General features: G+C 40.7%; 1 protein-coding gene across 26 annotated transcripts in view; it reads left to right on the forward strand.

Annotated features, from left to right (window-relative positions):
• DLG2 (discs large MAGUK scaffold protein 2) overlaps positions 1–17,633 on the forward strand; it is a 1,068,724-nt gene that overhangs the window by 914,246 nt on the left and 136,845 nt on the right. The gene's annotated exons all lie outside the window — the stretch shown is intronic.

Below are 17,633 nucleotides of genomic sequence, written 5' to 3' on the forward strand. Positions count from 1 at the left end.
TTTAACCGGAAAGGAATCGAAAAGCAGAGTTTATGAAACTGAAATATTAGCATTGCTGTAAAATACCTGTATTCCTCATCAGGAGAGGCAAGTGGCCATGAGTGGCAATTTTACTTTTCCTTTTATCAGTAGCAGTATTATCAAAGGGGCAGTCGTTGCTCCTGTCTCTCTGTGCCGGTTGTTCTTTTTGCTTTTCTCTGTGGGTTGGAGAGGCAAGTTTGTTTTATCAAAATACCAAGAAGGCTTGGCAGAACAGCACCTGTTGTCTTATTGCTGTATTATTAATAACTGGAGAGAGACCAGTAACCTCTCATCTGGTACCAGTCCAAACTGTTTACTCTGTAATGATTTAAACTTGTATTGTGACTTCTCACTTATAACTCATGGAATAGGTAATTTCTATGTGAAGCATTGAAGCTGCAGGACAGATCCTAGCTTAATTAATAAGGTGTCTCTTTTTAGCATCATTTTTTATTTAAAGAGGAAGGCTATTGGCAAGGTGGCCTTTGCCACAGACTTCCTTTGCAGAACAGATTTGCACTTACTCTTTATAGATCATAAATCTGAAAAAAATCAGAATTTCTTGAGAACATCATTTCCTGGCAGCCTAACAGACTAGAGCCTATTTCTAGGAAAGAGTATATACCTTTGTCAGCAGTGCTTTATTTAAGAGTATTTCACTGCTTTTTAAGCATTCAGATCTATTTTCAGTGACCCCTGTGCTAGCAAATGAGATTTCTTAAAGTGTGAGCTTCTGGCTTTGCAAGTTCTCCTCCTTTCAGAAATCTGTGATATTGCATCCATCTGTCTAAGCATTTACATCGCATGCATCACTATGGTGTAATCTCAGCAATCTGAACATTAACCATGTAAATGTATGTGCTGTAACTGAGGAAGTATAAATTAGGACAGGAAAAGCAACCCTAAAAGGAGAAAGTTATGATGTGGGCATATGGCTCTTGTGGGCACTGGAGCTCCAGACTCGCTATTTGTTATAGCACAATATAATTAAGGTACCAACTAGTTCATCCCCAGGCCATGGTATGGAGGGTTGGGCGCAGATGAGACCAGGTTTTTGAAGTTCAGTCCTGGTAAGACCAAGGAAAATAACCAGAGGATGTGGTAAAACCCACTTTTTAACCTGGGTGCATGCCTACTGCTCCTTTGCAGGCATAGTCCAGGAGTGCTGCTGAGGAAAAAACCACAGTGACTAAGAACTGTATTTTAAATCCTCTCTGGTCTGGTGAACCCAGTTGTTTTACCTCGATAGGAGTTTGCTGCTGTGATCCATGCTTCCCACCTCGCAGTAAGTGGCAGCAGTGCTTTCTGTGGAGTGCAGTGCCTTAAGTACCCTTAGCTACCAGGGCTGGTCCAGGTAACAGCCATGTGCGTGGTTAGTGATATATCCTGCTGGAAACGTACTACACCACAACTCCAAGGAGTATGTGGCTTCTATTCATTTCTAAACAGAGGTATTATTTTAGGATTGATGCATAGCACTCTTGAGTAGCAGAAACCTCTCAAAGAGGAATCTTCCTCGGCTTTTGCCCTTTGGTTACAGCTGAAACCAGTCAAGGCACCTATGTTCATATTATCTTTCATATAAAATATAGACACCCAGGGAAAAGCATCTTAGATAAAAGTTCTTAGCTTTGGAATTGATCTTTTTTTCTTTTTTTCTTGGGACTGAAATACCTCTTGTGTACTGACCTTCAGGTTTTCTGTGAAGTCCCATAACAGCTGATGGCCGACATTTTTGGTGAAATAGGGGATTGGATAACCCAGCATCATTCTTCGGAGAGTTATTTTTCAGTTTGCAATTAATATGACTAATGCGTGGCTGTGTAGTTGTGCAACTGTGCTTTTTGCCTGTGTCAAAAATTGGAGATTTTGATGAATGTTGATGATCATCATCATCAAATGATGAAAAAATGTCAAAAATGCTGGAGATTGCAGCAGCAGTGTGTAAACTCACACGCTTGTGTGCCTGTAATAGTTCTGTTTCCCTCTTTCGAGCACACACATGCTGTATACTCTTCAATAGAGGAATACATTTATAACACTGAGGCTCAAGTACGGAAAGCTCTGGAATTGAAAACCAATAACCATACATTAAATCTCTTCTCACTTTTTATTGAAGTGACTGATAAAGGGACATTGCATGCTATTTTGCAGCATTCTCAGCTTTGAATTCAGTAGTCACGATGGGTGTGAAAGCTGTACAGACACCGGCAATCATAGTGATGTGCTTTTGAGGAGAAGTCCTTCAGTGGAAAAATGGGTTGGAACGATACGTTAGATATGTAGTATAGACAGTGTTGGGAATAGCTAAAGTAACTTTATGGCTTGTAAGAGGCAGAATGTAGTAAAAGACGATGTGTCAATGAAAAACAGCAGGGGTTTGTGTATGTCTGGATAGATAGGCTATACCATTTTAAACGATTATCCAACAGTGCAGGAACAAATCCGGCAACTGTAGGAGACAAAAAGTGTGTTCATAAACACAGCATGCCCTTTGATGTTGGTTTGTTCTTTATGTTGGGAGTGAAATACATGCAAAAGCCTAATCCTTCAAAAGAGGTATTTTAGATCTTGTATGTTTGTACAAGCAGTAGAGGATGTTCAAGTTATAAAAACAGTGAAAGATTCATTTATAAGCAAAACAAATGCTAAGTTTCATTTGTTTCTGGATGCAATTGCTTCGTTTGTTTAGTTGCTCTCAGTGTCTTGGCATCTGGATGCATTACGGAGCTTTCAATGTAAGTAGTCTTTGCTATGGGGAAAAAAAATAAAATAAAAGCAAGGTGCATAACTCCTGCACCTTCTTTGCTGCCAGATGGTTAAAATGACAAGCAGATCTGTCTGTCCTTGAAACCTCCCAGGTGAGGAGGGTGTGCTCCAGGGTAATAGAGCTGGTTCTGAAGAATTCAGCACCAGAAATCACTAGGAGCCAGACATTAGTGAAATCAAGTGATACAAATGCTCTGCTTTCTGCCTGGCATTTAAGGTAGTGTAGATGATCAACAACAAGAACAGTATCAATCAAGGGTCCTTTTCAACAGACAAGGTGCTCATGTCAGCTTTCAGTGGAGTTTCTCTATGTTTTCAGGGAATGTGCATGGTCAGAAGGGTGCTGGTTGCTACGGCTATTTCCACCACAGAACAGTTACAACCTATGGAGAAGCTACCCATACGTAGAGGTGTAGGATTCAACTGACATCCAAGATCAGCTCTAGTAAAGACCCTACAATTTTGACTCCTGCAGGCAGATATTAGAAACATGTCCCAAGAATGAGCTGTGCTGGAAGCCATTGTGCATTTCTGTAGATGAACACTTTCATCTTCTCCATAGCATGACCATGTGTAGAAGAAAACATTTCTGCGGAGAACCTTTTGTATAGCCCTATATGAAAGTGGCTGTAATCCCATCAGATTGTGGATTGAAAGCACTCCTAAATACCTGCCGCTTCTCTGGTCCTCAGTTTTCTGTCTTGCCTGGAATCATCAAAGATGGGGAATGCTCGTCATTCCACTTGCCAGTATGCAAGCAGGAGTGATCCATACGTGGCAGATTCAATTACTGCCTGAACAACAGTGGCATACTATCTTGTCCTGTGCAAATTCAGGTTATTGGTGGCCTAAAGCTTAATATTAAATATACCGGTTTTATTTTGTACTACAGGGAAATGCTTATGACATCACCATTTTTCCACCTGGGAATTACCAATGCACTCCCTCAAAAGTCAGCCTGACAAAACTGCAGATGGAGTCCTCATTCTCAGAATACTTTCTTAGTGTTAGCAAAAATCTCCTTTTATTTTAGCCAAGTGGGAGTGTAACCTGGCTTGACAGCAGTTTTTAAATCCTGAAAGTTAATGTTATCTTTGCATCACACTGGTCAGTGTGTTATGTTTGAACAACCTGCAAAGCAACAGAGTGGGGCATGATGTGTCCCTTCCAGTCCATGGCTGTACTCTCAGTAAGATGTTTCTTGTTTGGAAGACAACATAAACCCACCACTCTGTAAGTGTGGTTTATAATGCTTTTTGTGCTAGGTTTTAAAGCAAGAGATTAGTGCACTGGCTTTTGAGCTAAGCAAATGCTAATTTAAGAACCCACTATTATCCTGGGTTTTGTGTTGTGGTAATAACCTTTAACATTATGAATAAAGAACTGGTTGAACTGTGTTGTGTGTAGCCACATGCTGAAACTGAATGAGTGAGCTAGCCAGGCAGACTAATCAGTTCACTTTGGTTTATTTTTTTCTTTTATAGCTATTTATTTCTATATTTTAAGTAAATTATACTCTTGGAAATGTTTTTGCTACGTTCAGGAATATGTACAATGAGTAGAAAAAAACATTCAGGGCAGCTAGCAATAGTAAGGAGCAAACATTTCTACCTAGCAGTATCTAAGTAATAGAACTATTGTTAACTAAAGAAAATCTCTACTACTCAAAAAACATACTTGTAGCTGTTTTAAGAAAGTATAAACATATTTACCATCACCCTTTCCATGTAAATAGTATTTTATGCTCTCTGTATTTATTTACAGTATAGTTAATCTCAGTTTGTCTATAGTAGTAGACCTGTGTCTCCCACTACCAAAATATTCCTTGAGAAAGGAATCTGTTACCCCAGACAGAAAACTGGGACTGGGCAAAATTATTACCTGCTTGATGTCCTGTGGACTATCCCTGCCCTTCTCAGGTGGGTGATACACACGGCATAGAGAAATGACAAGTGTGTGCTGGCTGCTGCTGGCCTGGGGTTGGGCTGCAGTTCAGAAATGCAGAGTAAAAGTGTTAGTAGGTGGCATTAGGTGAAACTCAGCTGGTACCCGCAGTTGTCAGTGTTTCTTCTCTGTGAGGTGCAGCCCCAGGAGTTAAATACTTCAACGAAACATACCCATCCAACACAGAACTAAGTTTCAGAGGAAGGAGAAAATAGTTCTCCCACATACAAAACAGGTTTTCCAGGCAAGGAATTACTTTCATTTCACAATATTTTGCTATTTGTCAGTTAAAAAACCTAAATTTTTCTGCAGTTGTTCTGAAACGTTCTTGTTTGAATTAAAGAAATTATTCCGGAATACTGAATGTAATTTAAATGCTTCCTGTTCATGTTTGGTTTCTTCTATTCCAGTTCAAATTTTATTATTTTTGAATTATAGTGGTAGACTGATTTAGTTTTACAAGATTCCTGAAACAACTTTGCAGAGCAACTTGGATATTTTTATGGTAGCAATTACTACTGGCTTTCGTTAAGTTTATGTGCTGCAAATATTTTGCACTCAACTATCTTCCTTTGGTTTTAGTCTTTCATTTCTTGCTACTCACGCCTCACTGCTGAAATGACAACACTCATAGTCGGCTTTCTCCCATCTTTTCAGAGATGTGAATAAATTCTGCTTTGTTTTTATTGTATTTGTTTCAGAGTGCAGGTATTGTGTGCTAGTGATATGAAATAGCAAAAGTAGAAGGGCTGGAAGACAAAAAAATAGAAAGAACTGTATATTTTAATGCATTTTTTTCTAGTGGAATTATTGTGAAGTGCATGTGTAAATTTTAGTTCAGGTTTATCTACCGTGCATAAATTAGTCCATCTTTTACCCTACGCTATCCATAAGACTTAGAATCCAACATTTTACCTGAATTGTTTGAGATATTCAATAGAAAGCAGGAGTTGGTGGCTGGCCAAAGAACCACCTAAGATTACCAAGGCTGAAACACTGAATTTTTCTGTTTCAGTTGATTTTTGTAATGCTTGGTTAATAGAGGAAGAAACAAGCATAAGCTGCAGATGTTGTCTGCAGGCCTGTAAACTAATCCTTACAAAAATGTCTGATCAAGAATTAATGATTTATATTTCTCACGGGAGGCATTTTTTAAGATTTAAGATTTAAGATGGGTAGAAAAATGACTAAGACTTGTTGACTTAAAATTAATCAGCTACCTGGCATATTTTCTTTTGAATCTGTACAGTAACAGCACTTTTGTCTTCTGCCTTTCTTTTCCTCCTATACCTTTCCCCAGTGTTAGGTTACCATACCTGAGATCCCAGACTATGCTGAATTGTGATATAGTTAAGAGTTATTTTACAGGTATACAATGAATGCAAAATATACATGATATTTCATATCAATGTGAGGTTCAAAATACCAGAAATATGTCCAGTTTTTTCAGGTCTATATGTATAAACTGTTTGGGTTTTTTCTTATTCCTAAATAGTAATACATGGCAAAGAGGGATCAAGGGCGGGGGGGAGCGGGGCGAGGCAGGCAGGAAGAGAAGGAAAAAAATATCAGAAAATACAGCCATAGGTAGATACTGCTGAAAATCTTCAATTGCCTAAAACTCTCATTTGGAGGGAGAAAAGAGGGGCAGGACAGCCTAATGTTCCAATATCTGTGCTGAAAAATTGTATCCCTACTGGAAAATTGTATTTAGATTAAAAAGTTCAGTTTTTCAGGGGCAAACCATATTTAATCTACTAGTTTTCCTAGCAAAAAAAATTGACATTTAACAGGCATGTAAATAACTTGAATTCAAATATTTAAGTCACTCAATTAAGTAATGGAAATTGTAAAGGTCTAAGCACTGATCTGGGAACATACTTGTGATCTCACTTACGCCATTTACATACACCGAAATCAAAGACCAGGCTGAGAACAGAAACATGGTCAACATCTGCCTCAACCTCTGGTTGACATCTGTGAGGGCTGACTCAGCCTTTCATCTTCTGGCGGATATGCCTCTTGCTGAGTGTGACTCTGAAACAATCTGCAGGTCTTTCAGGTAAAGTTGTAGTTAAATTTATCTGCTGAATCTGCAGATCAAGCACCATTTTAATTTAGCCACCGTTCTGTTCTTTGATTTACTTGCAGCAGTTCTGTAATTGTGACTGACACCCTGAGGTGGGTACCATTGATATATGGTGTTTGTACTGCATTAAGTTTGTGAACCACGTCAGGATTCTTTTGGATAAAAGCAATATAATTGTAAATTATGTTAGCATGTGGTTTGGAATATCAGCACTCTTTCAGATAAATTACATAAACCGCCATATAAAAATACATTTAATATATAATCTTGGAACACCTTTTTTTTAGGGAAGCTTCTTCTCTGACAGAGAAACATCTGAGACATTATGATACTAACTCCCTAAATTTTTGTTTCAACTTAATTCTTTGTAGGGTTGGTTAATGCAGAAAGGAAAGACCATTGGAAATGCTCTCAGGCTGTGTTTGAGCATGTGAGACACATGACATCTGCCATTGAAAATGATGCCCCAGGGAATTTCCTAAACATTATTTCTGAAAATGTGAAATGCAGCCACCTTTACTGATGAAAAAGCAGGAAGATGAATGTCAAGCATGGCAACATTCTTTATTCATGGAAAAACAAGGCAAAACAATACTCATTTTGCGAGATAACTGAATACGTTTGTAGGGCATGTGCAGAATAAATGCATTTTCAAGTGCTCGCCTAAAAGTTCTACAATCAGTAAGCTGCATGCAATTCAGTGTATTTAATTCACAGAAACATAGTGCTTAGTTGATCTTCTCCAGGATTTGTACTTGGACTCCACCAACTCCAGGTATTTCAAATATAGATTCTTAGTCATCGTCCCTGGTGCTAAATGCCAGCAATTATAAGTACCAGTTGACTCATTTCTATACTCCATGATTTTTTATGGCTGTTATAAAGCCTTGAAAATGCTGACAGACCCATAGCCGTTGTGGGCACTGCCAATATCAGGGTGTTTGATGTTAAATATAGCTGGATATTAAACCTTTATATTGCTGTACCTAGTTGTTCAACAGCACTGTCACTAGGGAGGATAATGTGTGCCAGGGGACACTAATACAGCTAAGTATTATATTTTATTTATTCTAAAGATCCTTGCATTCTAAATGACTGAAGTTGTTAAACCCCACTGGCAAGATAATGTATAGTTATCAGCTCTTTATTTCTAAGTAGGAATGAAGAAAGAGCTGTGCTTGTGTGTTACATTAGTATATAACCACACGTATTTAGACCAGTTGTTCCACGGAATAGTCGAGGCTGTAAGGCAGCTGGATCATCTCCTCCAACACCCCCTGCTCTAGCAGGGTCAGCACAAGCAGGTTGCTCAGGGTCATGTACAGTCAGGTTTTGAATATCTCTACAGATGGAGATGCCACAACACTCTGGGCAACCTGTTTCTGTATCCAGTCATCCTTAGAATGAAAAAGTGTTTTCTAATGTTTAAATGGAATTTTCTGTATTTCAGTTGGTGCCCACAGCCTCTTCTCTTGTCACTGGGAACCACTGAGAACCATCTTCTTTGTGCCCCTCCACCAGGAATTTACAGTGTAGACTGGCTAAAATCTTTAACATATAGCACTACTGACCGCTGTTGACCAATTCCCTTGTGTTTGGGGTGTGACATCCAATATGACTTGAACATGGCAAGTAGGAGTCAGACTTCTCAAAAGACATGTGAATCCTTCTCAGTATTTTGAGAATACTTCTCAGGCTCTTCCCAGGTGTTAGGTCCCAATCATTGCTAAAAACCATTCTTGTTGTTCAAGATTTGACTTAAACGACACTACTTTTGTTCAATACCATTTCCTCTTTGTTCAGATCTGCCAAATGCTTGATTAGAATTTAAGTTCACTTTGAAATTCTGGTGGGTAATGAGAATTATAGATTCAACTACTATTCTTCCTTCTATAGATGGTAATTATTTCTGATATTTGTCTGCCAGAAATTAAACAGAATCACATTCAAACAAAAGAAACCTTTCCTTAATTGAGAGACTTGCCTACATGGCACAGAGTGTGAAAACAAAAGTACGCTTTCATAATCTTGAAGCTGGCTTCGGCATTGGGTTGGCTGATTAGAAAAAAACATCCTCTATGAATAGAGGATGTCCTATATCAAAGAAGTTAAAACCTCAAATTTACTTGCATTTGTTAACGCCCTCTTTAGCAGCCTTTCTGCTCCAGAGACTTCCCTTCTTCCCTTTCAGTGTAAGTTGTTCTCATTAAGCTCTGTGATTACAAACAAGGCTTAGCAGTATTAAATGACTAGATATTTTTATGGCCAAATGGGATTACTTTGATAATTGGCTCTGATCTGTTGCAGAGCTTGCTCTCCCGTACTTGCTGCATCAAGCCTTGTAACATGACAGAAGTACCATCCAGCTGACATTTCCCAGGTCCTTTGATCCTGGATCTCTTCAGAAGTTGAGTTTCTTTTCAGCTGTAGGCAACATGTCACAGCCCTTCCAGAATTTTTTCTTGCTTCTGGCGTTGTCCGTGCTGGTGTCTTCTAAACTGTGTAGTGAAATTGTGATGAAGAATGACACGGTTTAAAATAGGGACAACATCACCATGTTTCATGCAGCCACTTCTTTTCTAGGTTTGCAGTCTCAGCCATCATGTAGCCAGGCCATATTCTGCTCTTTGGTCATCACTCTTAACACAGGTTAAGTATACGTGGCAGATCAAGCTTAAGAGACATTGACAGAAACATCCAGCACTGAAATTACAGACTCATGACATGGTGTCATCCACCAGAAGTTGTGGCATTTCAGATCCATAGATCCTTGCTCTTTTGTCATGGTTTAACCCCAGGCAGTAGCTAACCCTTACGCAGCCACTCACCTGCTCCCCCCACAGTGGGATGGGGGAGGGAAGCGGAGGGGTTACAGTCAGAAAACTCTTGGGCTGAGATAAAGACAGTTTAACGGGTGAAGCAAAAGCCGCGCACACGAGCAAAGCAACCCAAGGGATTCACCCACCGCTTCCCACGGGCAGGCAGGGGCTCAGCCATCCCCAGGGCAGCCGGGCTCCGTCACGCGCAGCGGGGACTTGGGAAGACAAACGCTGTCACTCCCCACGTCCCCCCCTTCCTCCTTCTTCCCCCAGCTCTATACGCTGAGCATGACGCCGTATGGTATGGAACATCCCTTGGGTCAGGGGGGTCAGCTGTGCCGGCCGTGTCCCCTCCTCGCTCCTTGTGCCCCCCCAGCCCCCTCGCTGGTGGGGTGGGGTGAGGGGCAGCAAAGCCCTTGGCTCGGTGTCAGCACTGCTCGGCCACAGCTACAGCAGCCCTGCGTTATCAGCAACACTTCCCAGCACAAATCCAAAGCACAGCCCCATAGCAGGTGCTGTGAAGAACATTAACTCTACCCCAACCAAAACCAGAACCACTTGTAATGATAGATCCCTGTGGTAAAGGGTGTCTAACCTGGGATTAACAGACCAGTCAAACGCTCAAAGCATTCTAAACCAAAAAAAACCCAAGAAACTACTTTCTCTCTCTTATCATGGGCACGTGCTGTCTTAAGGAACAGAAAGGACTGGTGCCAAAATAGTCAGTTTACATCTATGGGTTTGAGATGCAGAATTCAGAAGAATTATCCTGCATCTTCATTCTCCTCAAACCTGAAGCCAACACAGGACTTTCTTATGCCTTAAAGTGAAGAAATGTTGCTGTGTCTACAGAGATGTGTAATATATTATTTTTTTCTGCCCACTGTGTTGATAAGGCTACCCCACTGATATATAAGCACTTCAGATTAACTCTCAGCATGTAAAAGTTCAGATGTTCCCCTGATGATCTTCACATTTATTTCTTCGGAAAGACTGGCAAACACTGACTCAGGCTTGATGCTATTTATTTAATGTGAGATTCCACGGTGATGCATTGAAGAGGATATTCGAGAGAAAGGGAAAATCAGGTTTCCTATAATACTGTGGAATGTGCTAATAAAACTCTGAGATGGTCCAGAAAGCAGGTATTTGATAGAAACCCATTCTTATTGTCCCTGCAATCTGACCTAGGGAAAAAAAATCATCCTTCCTCCCAAATCATGGCACTTCATATAACCCTGAGCCTTACAGCTCATCTTGGCCTCATTGTTACAATAGCTGTTCATAGGTACAGGGTACAAAGATACTTTTTTTTTTTTTTTTAATATCTCAACATTAGTCAGACATGCAGAAGTTAGGCAGTTAGAAATTGTTTATGATAGCCATATCCCCCCAGGTGTTCTCTGTATCTTTGAGAAGACAGTGCTTCTGTATTTGGAAATCCTGAAGTGGTAAATTAATCAGAAATTCAGGATTAGCCCGTAAGAATAAAACCACTGCTCTGTGTGCCAGACATACTTCAGCAGCTTTGAAAGCTTTACTTGATCAAAATAGATGCGCTAGAGTCTTTTCTGTAACGACTGAAAGGTGCAACAGGGTTCTCATAAAACCTTGAACAATCTGTGTGTGTTTTCAGCTGGCATTATTCTGTGTGTAAGAAAAACAGTGCATTTTTGTAGCAGCTTGACAGGCTGGGGGCTAATGCGTGCATTGTACTTCTGTGCTTGTGCTGTGATTTATTTGGAGTAGGGCATGTTTATGGCAGTGCTCCTCTTAACTAGCCAGTGGGTATAATCCTGCCAAGTTCTGCTGTCAGTCTGGCAGTAAAAATAATGTCAATAGCAATCAGTCACTGCCCGCTTTCATTCCTCCTGCCGCCTTTGCTCCCAGGGGTAGGCACTGTCAGGTGATGCACCCTGCCAGTTTTGCTCCTGTCTTACAGAGAAGGGATTTTCTCTCGGCACCCTCCTTTAGCAGGATGTGACCATTGCCCACACTGCTCTTTAATCTCCTACAGGAAATAATAACTAAAATAAAATAAAAACCCCCACCCAACATTAAGAAAAGGCTACCTTACGAGCAGCCAACTGTTTGGATAAATGTCATGCTCAGCCTGACATTTCTTGCTGCTAGTCGTCTGGGTAGCTCAGCGAGCTGGGGCTGCAGCCCCACAGGGCAATGGGGGAAGACATGTAAAGGTCATTGTGATGATAGCGAAGGAGATACTTTAAAGCAGAATCTGAATATAAAGTCTTGTAGAAGCTGGCATGCAAATTAAAATGTAAATAAGGTTGACAAGCTTTCCAGCAAGATAGCAAACAGCCAAAGGGCAGCTCTGCCTTCTCTAGGCTTTTTCTGCCCTTCACAGAGCCTGCTACAGTTGTTTCCTCGGCCAGCAACCACAGTAACCTCTGGGGGAAGGAGGAATATGAAAGTCATAGTGACTCTTAGCAGCTGTCACATTTACAATGGTTTCTTTTCAGAGTATTTCCTAATATTTTTTTACAGCGTACTTGCCTTAGAAATTTAGGTTACGCAATCACCATAAATGAATAAACTAAAAGATGTTTATATATGTGCGCAAGCATCAATGGCACTCTTAAAGCTATGAAATTCTTACAAGCTTCGTGAAAACAGTAATTGTGAGAGGCTATTCCAGGCTTTTGGCACAATTAGAGAGCACAGAAATCGAGAAAGATGAGAGGAGAAAAGAGAAAGCAAGCCACTGACATAGGTAATTCGTTGAATTGTATTTAAACTGTAGCAGAAACCAGAAAAGGTTGACAAGGATGAGAGAGGCTTTTGAAAATGAAGGAGGTGAGGAAGAAGTCACAAGATAAGAAGTCTTACAATTCTCAGAATAGATTCACCTTCAGCATCCCGGTGTCAGAGAGATATGTGAGTAATGATTATGATTATTATTGCTTTAAGAAGTCTGCTTTGATTTGGTCTGCTTTCTTTTTACTAGTTAATTCTTTTTGGTTTAATGCCTGGCAGAAATTCATTTCTATATATTTAAGAACATATGTGCATTTAACCAGCAATCCCCTTGGCATCCCCTCCCGCCCTTTGAAGGGTGCTGCCCTCCTTTACTGGTGCCCTTCCCAGCAGCCCCTTGGCATGCTCTGCACAGCAGCGCCAGCTGCGTGGCAGACCTCTACAAAGCAGATTTTTGTTTCCCTTTGTCAGTGCACGATACTCGCTGCCTGTTGGGATGCTTTTAGAGGCCTCCTGAGCCAGGCATCTCAAAACAGGAATGGTTTGCTGCAGTAATAGTGTCTGCTAATGTCTCATTACAATCAATTTAAATGCTTCAGTTCCACTGAGAGCTAATAACAGATGAAAGTCAAACTAGGCTTGTAATTTCAAAGACACATATTTTTTTGTAATGAACTGAACTATTATGCCCTGTTGAAAGCTTGACTATAAAAGATTTTAAAGCTATGCTTGTAGTGTCATTAGGACTTCCTTTTATGTGTCTTCTAAGCTTGGAATAGTACGATACTCTCAACTTTCTGTTTACCTTTAATAAAATAGCAAAGCTTTATCATTTGTCCTTTACAATTTTACATATTTACAAAACATATTTGATAGTATTAAAAAATTAAAATCTATAAACTAATGTGACCTGCCTAGCTTCCAGGGTGCCTCATGCTACATTTTATAGAAAAGAGAGTTTGTTTCCCTACCCTTTATTCTCTTCATTGTGTCCATTCCCAACTCAACCTCTCAACATGATTGTCCTTCAACTAAATGGCCTTATGAAAAGGAAAGTTAGAGTAATGATAGCAAATTGCACCTGCAATCATCATGGGCCACTCTTCAGATGGATATCTGGTTTAAGAATAGAGACAAATTGGACCCAACAAGCTCAATACCTGGCAGAAGTTAGGGAAACAGGAAGAAAACCCAGATGTATATATAGAAAGGAAAATCAAATTTATCTGGCCTTCAAAAAACTCATGACCCTGCCAACCTGGAATGGGTAGGACACTGAGGCCTTTAGGAAAAAGACGAAAGAGAAATTAGGCTGAAGAAAAGGAAGAGAGAGCAGGCTTATGTATTCTTTGAAAAATTTTTACAGGTAATTTTAGAGGGATAGTGGAGAGGTGAGACAGACAACTGAAAGAAGGAAAGAAATGTGGGGATTAACCACTCTGGAGAGGCAAATAACAAGGTACAGGGCACTAAGGGCTGTGGAAGGTGCAAGGAAGATGCCTGGTTCTTGCTGAGCCTCTGGTGGGGTTGCTGATGGGCTCTCAGAGCAGCAAAGGGGATGGAGGAGCTGGGAAGCCTGAAGCGTTGTGGCTTTCCTTGCTCTGCAGGAGCTAGTAAAGCTGCTGAGAAGATCTCTTATCTACTCACTTGTACCCAGCTCCTTGCCTCTGCTTACTGACCCCGCTGTAATGCTTGTTAAAAACATGGCTAATCTTTAACTCTAGTCCCACCAACAGTGTACCTCTAGATGAGAACAGATGGGGTGGTGGAGGCAGAAGCACATAGGCTAGAGTTATCGTAAAATGCAGTGTTTTGTGAAGTTACATTCTCAGTTTGTAAGAGAAAGGGTCAGGAGAGGGGGAACTCTGGGCTTTGATGTGTTATGTTGAGGACAGGGGACAGAAAGGGTGCAGGCACAGACAAAACCCCTGCTGTTACTGGCAAGGGCAAGGAAGGCTGGTCCACCAGGGTCCCTCTGTACGCAGTGGAGAGAGAAGGTCCTCGGGAGGATGGTGGCCCTCAACTGAGCTGTACTTGAGCCTCTCATTAGGGTCCCTGAAAGATTAACCCCAACAGGCTGAAATCAGCCTTTATGAATCCCCTGTCATCTGCCCGCCTCAAGGGAAAGAGTGGGAGGTCAGTGAACAAGAAGGGATCCAGGAGTGGGACTAGGTTGTGAGGATCCAGCTCTGTTGCCTTCACATTACTGTGGTAGCACACCTCTGCAGGAGGATGACCAAAGACTGCAGCTTTAAACTCAAGGAGTGATGGCTCTAGATATTCATAAAAACCATTCATATGAGACTGTAGTCCTTTGAAGGAAGGCAAGCTAGGCAAGCTGCGAAAGTTTAATTTAACATAGACTGCAGAAGAGAGCAGAAAAACCTTAATTAGTCACTCCTAGTGTAGCTGGTCACTGTCCAGACAGTGCAAGAATAGTCACAGCTACAAGACAGCTTAGTTCAAGCTGTGAAGCTTAATTTGCCCTATTGCACTGGCAGGTGATGACAACGTTTCTTCAGCCTAATGTTAACAGAGAACAGAAATTGTCTGTCCACCCCACTGCAAGACATTATTTTTTAGTAGAAGAATAAAAAGCAGCAGGCACAGAAACCAGTTATCTTCTCTCTTCTTGTCCTCTAACACTGAGCCACCTCCTGATTTGGCTTGACTTCAACTGTGTTCTCTCTCAGTCCTCCAGGCAGTTGTTTTTTATTAATTTCCTATCTTGCCTATGACTAAGAAGGGAAGAATGCAAGTCCCTCTGAATTTTCCTACAGTCTCTTGCACTGAAGATTTTGTGCATAAAAGAATTTTATCTTCATTTTTCTTGTGTGTATGCAGCACCATGCACATGGTTACCATGAAAATGTAACTCATCCTGAAGAACGGTCTGTGGTGAGACCAACCAGCCCCTTGAACAGGCTACAGAAGCTGCCCAAATCTTTTATCCCTTTCATTTCTATGTCTAGAAATTTCTATCTCTAGAGCTAGTACATTGCCTATCCACTTAGGAGTGAGTTTCACAATAAATTCATCCAAAGAAGATCAAGAACTATCACAAGAGTTCTATCACAAGTGAAAGATAAGATGGGTTTATGTGACATTCTTGAAGCTTAGGGCCTTGTGTAAGTCAACAGGAAAATACTGTTATTCTATAAAATGACACTGCAGCCAGGTTGGTGGCTTGTGCGAATTAGCACAAATTAATTTTCACATTAACCTGCTTACAGCCATGAAGACTACACGAGGTACTGGGGGATTCAGTTAATTACAATAATAATACTGTTGTGCTAATTACAGGGACACACCAAAAAGGTTTCTGTAGCAATACTAACCCATTTTACAGCATGTAGGCCACTGGCAGTAATGAGCTTCATCTGTCCCAACTGGTATTTAGTAATTTTCTTTAAGGTCTCATTTCTGACACTTGCAGACTTTTTGGAAGGGTTTTCACTTGCAAAACCATCCCTGCTTGCCTGTTTAGCTGTGTTCCCCTTTTTCATCATTTTTTTGTAATTTTACTATAGTGTTAGTTTTGCAATATTTCAGTTTCCCATATTGTTTTCTCATATTCATTGTCAGCTAGAAGGAACAGTCTCAAAAAGCAGCAAAAGAGCTTCAGATGAGACATCAGGGGAAAATGCAGCTGCGGAAAAAAGAGCGAAACACCAGAATAGACTGTTTGGGGTAGTTGAAGTGTCTCCATTTCAGGGGATCTTTAAGAACAAAATAAACAGACATCTGCAAAAAACATAGAATTGTGACTTACAGCCCCTGAAGCCTTTCTGCTCATCTCTGGCAGCCTTTCTGTCTCCTCTTCACTCTGAGAGCTCAGGCTCATGCTCCAATTGCAGGTTTCTGATACCTGGCACCCATGCAAGCGTGTGCTGGTTTTTCTTGGAAAATGCTAGGCAGTGCAATTTGATACAGTACTTTATTGTTGTGGTCTAAGCTAAATCATCTCCACGTGCTTCAGAAAATGCAGTCAGTCACCCCAGCACAGATGACATTCAGGAACTTGATCACAAATCCCAGACAATAATGCACTCCCAGGTGATCTGCCCGAGTGTCTCATTTGATCCGAGTAGATCTCTTTCTTAGAAGAGTGTGTACAGGAGGCATAAGTCATTCTTTATTCCCCAATAAATTTCTTAAGTGTTCATGGGTTTTGACCATTCCTGTCCAAACTGTCTCTGAAAGCTGTATGAATGTGACATTTATCAGTTCTAAATGCTGTTTATTCACATAAGCAAAGGGTTCATCTTGACCTACTGCTTTTTCCTACCTGGATCATCCTGGTCAGTCACAAGTAGTGAAGCAGAAAATGAGAGAGCGTTGGAGAAAACAGCCCGCCAAGGCTGAGCCAAAGCACAGTGTCAACAAACTGTTACAGATTATTCCCATTTTTGTTAACGGCCTCTTCAGGAAAGGAAAAGCCAGTCTGCGGATGTCAAATAAATCTTAGGGTAGAGCTAGGTAGACTGCAGTCCTGAAAAAATGTCACTGTGTTAAAAATGTTGATTTCCCCACTGAAAATGGGTCTAAAAGAATTTGCCCTTCGAGGGACCATATGGCACTGCAATCCAAGTGCTGTCGCTAGCTGTAGGCTGGCAACTGTGGGAAAATCTGCATCAGTAAATAGCGTTTGACACAGCCCCTTTTTTCTCTCTCCTCCTCTCTTTCTGCATTTTGTAGATATATATATATACACACACACATTCTCTATATATATTGGCATTCAATTTATATATATATATGCACATTGAATTGACTTTCAGTAAGGTAGTGTAAAATACCATAAATAATAATACCTACCATGTTAGAATAACAAAGCATTCACTTACTCCAGAGAACAAACAGCTGGTCTTTTGGAAAAGCTGTTGAGGTGTCATTCTTATTCTGGGATGCTTGTCACAATCATTAAAGAATATAAGAAACCTGGATTTCAAGTGGGAAGTTTTCAGCACTTGCATTTTCTACTGATCTGTAAGGCTTGTCCATAACACGGCTCACCAGCACAGCAGAGAGACAGCAGAGGTCTTCTGCTTCTTGTAGGACTGACCCTGATCTTTGCTTTTTTACCTAGAGTCTATGTGTCTGGCACACCTGAGTTGAACAAGATCACTGAAAGTGTTGATTTGATGTAGACAGAAACCTTGAAGGGCTTGGGGGTTAGTAATATTCGCTGACGTATGTATTGTCAAATTCATTTTGCATTTTCAGTTTTCATTCAATGGAAAGGCTGTCATACAATGCAACTGTTTACGTAG

Source organism: Falco punctatus (genome assembly GCF_963210335.1).
Source record: "Falco punctatus genome assembly, chromosome: 2".
In the NCBI taxonomy this organism is placed as follows: domain Eukaryota; kingdom Metazoa; phylum Chordata; class Aves; order Falconiformes; family Falconidae; genus Falco; species Falco punctatus.